This window comes from Pholcus phalangioides, unplaced genomic scaffold (genome assembly GCF_987345545.1).
Source record: "Pholcus phalangioides strain wild (caught in Gottingen) unplaced genomic scaffold, Ppha-v1.0 ptg000009l_1, whole genome shotgun sequence".
NCBI lineage: Eukaryota > Metazoa > Arthropoda > Arachnida > Araneae > Pholcidae > Pholcus > Pholcus phalangioides.
The window spans coordinates 53,462,347-53,473,199 of NW_028301602.1; the positions used below are offsets into that span (position 1 = coordinate 53,462,347).

At 34.9% G+C, this 10,853-nt stretch overlaps 1 long non-coding RNA gene across 2 annotated transcripts; it reads right to left on the minus strand.

Annotated features, from left to right (window-relative positions):
* Positions 1-5,693: 5,693 nt before the first annotated feature.
* LOC149083298 (uncharacterized) lies at positions 5,694-9,468 on the minus strand. Of its 2 annotated transcripts, none has more exons than XR_016193244.1 (3): positions 9,417-9,468; positions 8,775-8,850; positions 5,694-5,844 (listed from the first exon to the last, which is right to left on the minus strand). It is a non-coding gene; the product is annotated as an uncharacterized LOC149083298 (long non-coding RNA). The 2 variants fall into 2 exon arrangements; XR_016193243.1 differs by having other exon boundaries at positions 9,402-9,457.
* Positions 9,469-10,853: the final 1,385 nt, after the last annotated feature.

The following is a 10,853-nucleotide window of genomic DNA, read 5'->3' on the forward strand; positions in this document are numbered from 1 at the left end:
CATCCTTTCCCCAACCTATACTGAGAGCATCCGATTTAGGAGAATTAGAGGTAGTGTTAAAATTGGAGGAAAAGTGATCGACAACCTTAGATATGCTGATGACACAACTCTTATGGCAGAATCTGAAGAGGACCTTAAGAACATTATAACAAGAGTAAAAACATAAAGTGAGAAGCTTGGACGAAAAAAACAAAGATCATGACTACAGCAGATATTCACAGTTTTCAACTAGATGCGAAAGGTTTGAGATTGTGGACAGATTTGATTTCCTAGAATCAAGAATTGTAAAAGAGGGAACTAGCACAGAAGAAATAAAAAGACGAGTAGTTCTGGGTAAAACAGCCATGAGAAAACTTAATATAATAATGAAAGACAAAGATGTATCAATGAAAACAAAAATTAGAATTATAAATGCGTTAGTCTTTCCTGTCTTTATGTATGAATGTGAGTGCTGGACACTACGGAAAGCAGATAAGACAATAATTGATTCCTTCGAACTTTGGTGCCGGAAGAGGATGCTGAGAATTCCATGGACAGCTAAAACGACTAACAAATCGGTTATCGAAGAAGTCAAGGTTGACTATTCTCTAGAAGCAACAGTCATTAAATAGAAACTCTCTTACTTTGGCCATGTAATGCACACAGAAGGCTCAATAGAAAAAATGGTAATGCTTGGGAAAATGGAGGGAACGAGAAGGAGAGGCAGACCAAGCACCAGATAAAAGAGGTGTTGCAAAGCACTAGAATGAAGCTAGCACAACTGAGACATGCTGTGAATCACAGACCAGGTTGGAGAGACATGATCTATAGTCACCAGGAGTCGAAATCGACTCGATGGTTCCTAACAACAACAAAATACTGAAATACTGTATCTCTATCTTATTAGTGCTATTCTAGAAATAAAATAACCTATTTTACACTCACTCAATTATAAGAAGAGAAAATTCGTGAAATTTTAAAAACTGTACAATATTACTTGAATATTTCTTGATATAAAACTTAAAAGACATATTTTACACTTACCTCTTAAGTTATTTTAGTTCTACATTACATTAGAATCCCAACATGGAAGATATATTCACTGAAAATTTGTGGTGGCAAGCAAGGTTGGCAATACGTTATAGCAACGGAGTTCAACTATACATTCAAGATATGCAGGAACATTGAGCACATTTACTGTGAACGAATTTGGGGATAAGAATGCACCTGCAGTGACCGATTGTATTGTACATCAAATGTAAATTGTATTTTGCATCATCATCTGCCTAAGCGTAAAACACACACGCACGAATAGTCTACAAAAGTCTCATTAGATATTTGGATGCGGTGAAACGCTGTTCACCTACCTCGCCGCTGTGGTTGTCGAGTGGTCATAGTGATGGACTCGCATCGTGAGGATCCGGGTTCGAACCTTGCCGGGATCCGGAACTTTCGCCCCCGACATCTCGCCCCTGGAACGTTTCGTCCCCGTTACATTTGTCCCCCGGAAATTTCGCCCTGGTACATTTGACACCTGGTGCGTTTGGCCCCCGAAAAATTCACACCTGACATTTCACCTGCCCTGACAGTATGAGTCCACCATAGACGCTGTAACTGCATATTTTTTAAATTTGCCACATTGCTACGAATAGCAATACCATAGTAATTTTGTAGTTTATCGGTTAATTTACCTTTACCACTCAGTCCTTTCTTGGTTTTCGTCAGTTAACTCAAACGTGCACCAACCATCTTCTGAACATGGGCAATGCATTCCAATTTAGGAATGTTAGTTTGTGTTAAGGAAGAAACTGTCGGGTTCGTTTTCAATGACTGATTGCCACAATCATAATCACTGTCACTTTTATATATATTACTTGGCTTAATCATAATTTTCAACAATGAACATAATATTCACACGTCCTCCTCGCTTACAGCGAGCCTTTAAAACTACCTCCTGAGTCCACAGGAGCCACTCTCTAACTACCCAAAACACATCAAGCTTCTTTTCTCTTCACCGTCGATGGCCTTTCTCCCCTACCCACGCTTTCTAATCCCATCATGCTCTTTCCCGATAGGGGGAAACCTTACAGAAACTATTTATCCACTTTCCAACACATGCCAATCATGTTAAATTCCTTAGAGAAATGTGTATATGTGGTGCAGTAGTACCGTATAAGTGGGACCTTGATAACTCTACACTCTTATAGGATCGAGAAAATTGTCCACTTAAGAAGGTGTCAAGTTAGCAAGGTTTCCATTTTATCTCACCTTCAATGATTTTTAAAAACTGTTTATGTATGTCCCTGTTTATAATTATTGTGAATAGGCATCTTTAATTAGGCAGAAAAATCATATTTGGATTGTCTGTAGATATTTTATCTCTAAATGAGCAGTGCAATTGTCCAAAATAAGCAAAAACTTGCTCTTTCTCATTTAAAGTGAGTTTGGTCTAGCTTTCCCAAACAATCTCCTGCTCAAAAAGTTTCAGAAATCATTCACCCTACCCAAAGATGTGAGAGAATCTTTGACACATAATCAATTGTTGAATGAACATTGAAAAAAAAGTTATTGAAACACACAGGTGAGCAATTTTGTAAAATTTTTCGAACTAATCAACAAATGAACAATTTCTAGAAAGTACGCACAAGGAAAATATGAGAGGAATGTGTGTGAAGTGCATGCATGGTTGTTAGTAGTGTTCCATCACTATGGATATATTGAAATATTATTTGTAACTATTTAAAATGTTTTTAGGTTTTTGACTTTGTTGAAGTGGGGAGTTATAAAAAGGAAGAAATTACATTTTTCTGTTAACGACGTAGAACTCAGTGCTCATGAAGTGTGCAGATGGATTTAATCCATGAATTTTTCAAGTAAGTTGAACCTTCATTTTTAACTCTGTCATTTTTATGACACACACACAAAGCTTCCAATAATCATTAATTTAACCACTTCCTCCATTTCAGGTGAAAATGCTGAATGAAATGACCTTTCAGTGCTGACTTGGAAGTTGATCATCATGTATATTCATACGTAGCACGATCATATATGTGCATGTGAAATGATTTTGATGAGACTGTATACAAGTATCTAATAAATTTATTCATGAGTTGTAAATAGGTGTTTTCGGTTTTGTGATTACAATTTTTAATTCGAAAAAAATCTATGGATGTTGCTTTATTGCAGTGAATTTGACGCAAGAATCAGTTGCATAGGAAATTCACGTGTATTTTTAACAACTGGATGGAATAACATAAAGTTAATCTATCCAAATTATAGTTGCAATTTATTTTTTTATTAGATGCAGCTGAAAAAACAAAATGAACAGTTCTAAATAACCTTATTCTTATAACTTGAGTGTAAATACATTATAACAGATGTAATTACATAGTTGATAACTTGCTTGTTATGTTACAGTACAAAGTGGGTATCCTAACTAAGAAATCTCTGGTGAATACATTTCCCTGAGTGAGAGATCACACTTCTCTTGAGAATATAGTTGACCCAACTATATCCAACTGACCCGCTGATATTGCAGGGGCTCTAATTGTATGTAGCATTTGTTTAGGAATATGAGACATAAATCCAAATGGCTTTAACACTGACATTAAATTCATAGACTTGGAAAATGTTCAACATCCCACCCCGATGATTGAACATAACTGCTGTGTCAACCTCTAAGTGGTTGTGCTATGCAGCATGCGTTACATTTTTTTAATGAATATAACTTAGGTGTCGTTGATTCCCTTGGGTTTTTATCTAAGAGGATATATACCTCCCTTGTATATACCCTTATTAATTTCCTCATACTTCCACTAAGGTTTTTATATCATAGATAAAACTCAACATGGAGTTTAAAAAAAAATTCAAGTAAAACTAACAATCTCTATAGTAAAAAAATTTCTATACAAAAAAATTGAATCTAAAAATTTAGTCACTTTCGTGGATATTTAATTTTTTTGTTATGTAATTATTTAAGACCGGGAAATTTTTGAAAACGAATGTTTGCTAAGTATCTCACCCGCAAGGGTTAAAGGGATGAGCTGGCTAAAATATAATGGAAATAAAAAAAATATACATATATATATATATAATTTTCAGGAAAAAACTAATATGAGATATATAATGAAAAAACTCTGAAACTACTTATTCAAATGAAACCTAAAAGTTGATACGTATAAAAGCAAATGCCAATGTAAAGAAATAAAAATTAGGGAGGGGAAAAATACGCGCGAAATTAATGTAAATAAAGCAATTGTTGCCACTGATGTAGAAGAAACATTGATTTTCGATACGTATAGTAGTAGTTGTAAAATTTTTGCTTTACGTTGATTGGTCAAACGATGAGCTGAGCTGAAGAACCGAACTGAACGAACCGAAAGACCCGTTTTTTCTCCGCAACCAGGGGCTGGATTCTCCCCTTGTCCTTAGAAAACGCTCGGTCAGCACTTGTCCTTAGAAAACGCTCGGTCAGCACTTGTCCTTAACTTAAGGAGCTGCTCAACAGAGAGCTTCAAGGAGAATTCTCCGAGATGGATTCTCCCCCTTCTCCTTAACCATTATCCTTAGGATCACGTGACTGGTTGCGGAGAAAAAACGGTTCTTCGGCTCAGCTCGTCGTTTGACCAATCAACGTAAAGCAAAAATTTTACAACTACTACTATACGTATCGAAAATCAATGTTTCTTCTACATTAGTGGCAACAATTGCTTTATTTACATTAATTTCCCGCTCCCTAATTTTTATTTTTTTACATTGGCATTTTCTTTTATACGTATCAACTTTTAGGTTTCATTTGAATAAGTAGTTTCAGAGTTTTTTCATTATATATCTTATATTAGTTTTTTCCTGAAAATAATATATATATGTATTTATTTTTTTTATTTCCATTAAATTTTAGCCAGCTTATCCCTTTAACCCTTGCAGGTGAGATACTTGGCAAACATTCGTTTTCAAAAATTTCCCGGTCTTAAATGATTACGTAACAAAAAAATTAAATATCCACGAGTGTGACTAAATTTTTAGATTCAATTTTTTTACTATAGAGATTGTTAGTTTTACGTGAATTTTTTTTTAACTCAATGTTGAGTTTTATCTATGATATAAAAACCTTAGAGGAAGTATGAGGAAATTAATAAGGGTGGTATATATCCTCTTAGGTAAAAACCCAAGGGAATCAACAACACCTAAATTATATTCATTAAAAAAATGTAATGCATGCTGCATAGCACAACCACAAAGAGGTTGACACAGCAGTTATGTTCAATCATCGGGGTGGGATGTTGAACATTTTCCAAGTCTATGAATTTAATGTCAATGTTAAAGCCATTTGGATTTATGTCTCGTATTCCTAACCAAATGCTACATACAATTAGAACCCCTGCAATATCAGCGGGTCAGTTGGGAAAACTATATTCTCAAAAGAAGTGTGATCTCTCACTCAGGGAAATGTATTCACCAGAGATTTCTTAGGTAGGATACCAACTTTGTACTGTAACATAACAAGCAAATTATCAACTATGTAATTACATCTGTTAAAAAAAATAAATTGTAACTATAATTTGGATAGATTAACTTTGTCATTCCATCCAGTTGTTAAAAATACACGCGAATTTCTTATGCAACTGATTCTTGCGCCAAATTCACTGCAATAAAGCAACATCCATAGATTTTTTTCGAATTAAAAATTGTAATCACAAAACAGAAAACACCTATTTACAACTCATGAATAAATTTATTAGATACTTGTATACAGTATCATCAAAATCATTTCACATGCACATATATGATCGTGCTACGTATGAATATACATGATGATCAACTTCCAAGTCAGCACCGAAAGGTCATTTCATTCAGCATTTTCACCTGAAATGGAGGAAGTGGGTAAATCGATAAATTAATGAATATTGGAATATTCATGAGCACTGAGTTCTACGTCATTAACAGAAAAATGTAATTTCTTCCTTTTTATAACTCCTTCACTTCAGCAAAGTCAAAAATCTAAAAACATTTTAAATAGTTACAAATAATATTTCAATGTATCCATAGTGATGGAACACTACTAACAACCATACATGCACTTCACACACATTCCTCTCATATTTTCCTTCTGCGTACTTTCTAGAAATTGTTCATTTGTTGATTAGTTCGAAAACTTTTACAAAATTGCTCACTTGTGTGTTTCAATAGCTTTTTTTTCAATGTTCATTCAACAATTGATTATGTGTCAAAGATTCTCTCACATCTTTGGGTAGGGTGAATGTTTTCTGAAACTTTTTGAGCAGGAGATGCTTGGGAAAGCTAGACCAAACTCACTTTAAATGAGAAAGAGCAAGTTTTTGCTTATTTTGGACAATTGCACTGCTCATTTAGAGATAAAATATCTTCAGACAATCCAAATATGATTTCTCTGCCTAATTAAAGATGCCTATTCACAATAAATATAAACAGGGACATACATAAACAGTTGTTAAAAATCATTGAAGGTGAGATAAAATGGAAACCTTGCTAACTTGACACCTGCTTAAGTGGACAATTTTCTCGATCCTATAAGAGTGTTGAGTTATCAAGGTCCCACTTATACTACTGCACCACATATACACATTTCTCTAAGGAATTTAACATGATTGGCATGTGTTGGCAAGTGGATAAATAGTTTCTGTAAGGTTTCCCCCTATCAGGAAGGAGCATGATGGGATTAGAAAGCGTGGGTAGGGGAGAAAGGCCATCGACGGTGAAGAGAAAAGAAGCTTGATGTGTTTTGGGTAGTTAGAGAGTGGCTCCTGTGGACTCAGGAGGTAGTTTTAAAGGCTCGCTGTAAGGGAGGACATGTGAATATTATGTTTATTGTTGAAAATTATGATTAAGCCAAGTAATATATATAAAAGTGACAGTGATTATGATTGTGGCAATCAGTCATTGAAAACGAACCCGACAGTTTCCTTCTTTAACACAAAACTAACATTCCTAAATTGGAATGCATTGCCCATGTTCAGAAGATGGTTGGTGCACGTTTGAGTTAACTGAAGAAAACCACGAAAGGACTGAGTGGTAAAGGTAAATTAACCGATAAACTACAAAATTACTATGGTATTGCTATTCGTAGCAATGTGGGAAATTTAAAAAATATGCAGTTACAGCGTCTATGGTGGTCGAATGGTCATAGTGACGAACTCGTATCATGAGCACCCGGGTTCGAACCCCACCATTGCCACAGTGGTGGTTGGCTGAAGTTGGTTTCTTGTGGTTCCTAACTTTGAGGTGCAAATGTAAGCCGATCTCCACATTAAAAAAGTGTCGCCACAGAGGGCAACAGGCCTACAACGATACAATTACTTAATCCTTACACTTCAATCATAGTTAGAAAAACTAGGGGCAGATAGCAGCACTAAGCATAAACATCGAAACAAACTCAGCATCAGCTCTCACTACACGTACATTCCAACATGTACCAGTTCTTCATAATATCCACAAAGGAATATAAACGAGGTGCATGTGTGGTTTATTAGTAGTCTGCAGTTACAGCTGTATTTTTTCATTGTTGATCCAGTCATAAAGAGCATGAGTGGACAATGTCCAAGAGGACCTGACAGTTGGTGTAAGCATCAGAAAGCTGCATGTGAATGACATAAAATTACTGATAAATCTCCTGCTGGCCTCTCTAATGACAGCATAAATATAATAAAGCCAACATACATGAGTGCTTGTGCACAATCCCTGTTTCGAAGTGCTTGCATGGTACGCTGCAGAACAGTGTGATTTGGAGAATTTTGCCTCTAAGGGCACTTTTATCGAACTGCAAACAATGCTTTTGGGGACTATTGCAGTTCTGCGCTTTAATTCTGGCTATGTAGGCATATTGTCTGTACTTGAAATCTAGGAATCCTAGTTGATGAACTAGCGTCTATTTACTCTGGGTTGGGCGATGCGAGTGTGACATGTTCGAAATATCATACAACACTGGCAAAAAATGACCAGAAGAAAAAAAAAAGCAGAAAGTCAAAATTAGAGATATTTGAAGCAAAGGAAGTTCTGTCATACAAATGTGGAGAATTCTGAATGTTAGGAATGTATGTGAAACTTTTTTTTAATGCATTTTCTGAGAAACTGATTTACATCATTCTTGTCTGCTGCATACCTGATGCCTACAAAACTTTACAAGATATAAATTTTTTCCAGGGGTTCTGTACAGCTATGAGTATGCAATGAACTAGGATCTAAGCAATATCTTTGAAACTTTTTGTGATTTACATGATTTTGAATGATTGAGTTTTTTTAAATAAAGTTTTTTTCCCCGTAAACAACCATATCTCAAAATTTTTTCATTTTTTTATATTTCAAAACTCTTAGTTCATTGAACAAAACAATATTATAGCAACATACTGTGTGAAGAACAAGTTGATATAAGTAGTAGTATTTCACAATGTTTTGCATAAATACTGAAATTATATTAATTTTAGATGTATAATTACTCTAGGCAATATACATTTTTTTGTTTCAAAATATTAATGAAAAACATTTTCTTATGTTTACATATGTTAAAAAACATGTTTTAGTTTTATTCCACATTCAAATTAAAAACACAAGCATTTCATCCAAAATGGCGTTTTTGAAAAAGTACCTCGCATGTAATCAGTCGCCTTAATGCATGCTTCTCAAATAAAATACACATTATTTCAAGAACTTAATTACACTTAACTTTATAATGCTATTTCCTATGTAAGTTCAATGTTACAAAATTATAAATGGTTAGATACAGAAAAATTTCAAACAAAATGTAGAAAAATTAGACTTACATTTAAAGAAATTTGCCAAAATCGTACAAGATCTGCCTGTCATTTCCTTTAGAATACACCAGACTCTCCATACTCTCTAGTACAAAATATTAACATTAATACCACTAAAACTTTCACTCATAAAAATTAATTACTCATGCAATACATTGATAAAGTGCTTAATAAGCTGTTATATATGCAACCATTAAAAAAATTCAAAATCATGATACCCTATAATCAAAATTATAGAGCCTGCAGCAATTAAGGAAAGTATGCGAGTTAAATATAGAATTTGGCACTCATTTTGCATTGAATTAAAAAATAAATTTTTAACAAAATATATAGTGGGGTCTGACTGGGTGGCATGTAGTTTTTTTAGGATGCATTACATTTTTATGCAGGAATTTTTAAGCGCTTTTGCACATAGCGAGTGTGTGTATTATGTTTGCATGTCAACTTTTACATCCAAAATATACGACTGGCATTTTCATAATAGGGTTTAGAGAGCCTTGAACTGTTTCCAGTCATTAAGACGGCCCGAAAATGAGCATTAATAAGACAAACATAAGATGCGGCATTATCGGTAGGCCAAACATAATATATTACTATAATACATGCTATTCCTATTTATGAAGGGAATTTATTTACGAATATGTCTCTTACGCACACACGTAGATCATCTTGCGATCAGCACATATTTTATGACGAGGTCAGTCAGTAGTAGGGTGACCACACGTCCCGTATTTCCCGGGACAGTCCCGGTATTTTCTGTTTTTTTGGCCGTCCCGACTTTTTCGCAAAAGTGTCCCGGTTTTTCCCGTATTTTACACGAAGCCAATTTGGATTTTTATTCTTTATTGAAGTCAAAGATTGACATTATTTTTCAACTCATAAATTATTTTACGACAATTACAACTATATATGAGAATATTAATCTCCCACATTTGCCTTGAAAGTTTGTCTTTCGTGGAATACATTGTAATTCACTGCAATTTGCATCATTTCCCGCCATTGTGATTTTTCCATAATTTCAACAATATTTGGCAACTTTGTTTGGTTTCGGCGTTGCTTTTGGCGAAAATTGGCGATGTCCCGTATTTTCCCGTATTTGGAAACGCAATGTCCCGTATTTCTCTCGAGGAAATATGGTCAGCCTAGTCAGTAGGATTTTTCTCCCAAAAATTTCGACTAATTTAATGTATATTAACATGCAAAGTGAGTGATATGTCATGACTAAAAATATTACGAAAAATAAAAAATATTCGGTTTCAACACGTTAACTTACCCTTCCGTTCAACAGCATGTCTTGTCATCTCGGCTGCAACTCCTCAGATAGCCGCCTTACTAGGGTGACCATACGTCCCGTATTTCCCGGGACAGTCCCGGTATTTTCTCTTTTTTTGGCCGTCCCGACTTTTTGGCAAAAGTGTCCCGGTTTTTCCCGTATTTCACACGAAGCCTACTTGAATTTTTATTCTTTATTAAAGTCGAAGATTGAAATTATTTTTCAACTCAAATTATTTTATGATAGTTACAACTATATATGGGATATTAATCTCCCACATTTGCCTTGGTAAACGTTTTTTTTCCCGTGGAATACATTTTAATCCACTGCAATTTGCAGTAATGCATCATTTCCCGCCATTGTGATTTTTCTGTAATTTCAACAATATTTGGCAACTTTATTTGGTTTTGGCGTCGTTTTTGGCGATAATTGGCAAAGTCCCGTATTTTCCCGTATTTAAAATCCCGATGTCCCGTATTTCTCTCGAGGAAATATGGTCAGCCTACGCCTTACTGTATTTTTCGTTAACCTACATTCCTTGCATCATCTTAAATGCATATATCAAGCATTAATAGCATCGAAAAACACGAAAACGATTGTTTGAATGTGAATATATCTTCTATTAGAGCACGCATCGCCGCCGCCATTACGGGAAATGTAGTTGTCCTCAAGCTTAAGTAGGCTGACCATATTTCCTCGAGAGAAATACGGGACATCGGGATTCTAAATACGGGAAAATACGGGACTTCGCCAATTATCGCCAAAAACGACGCCAAAACCAAATAAAGTTGCCAAATATTGTTGAAATTACAGAA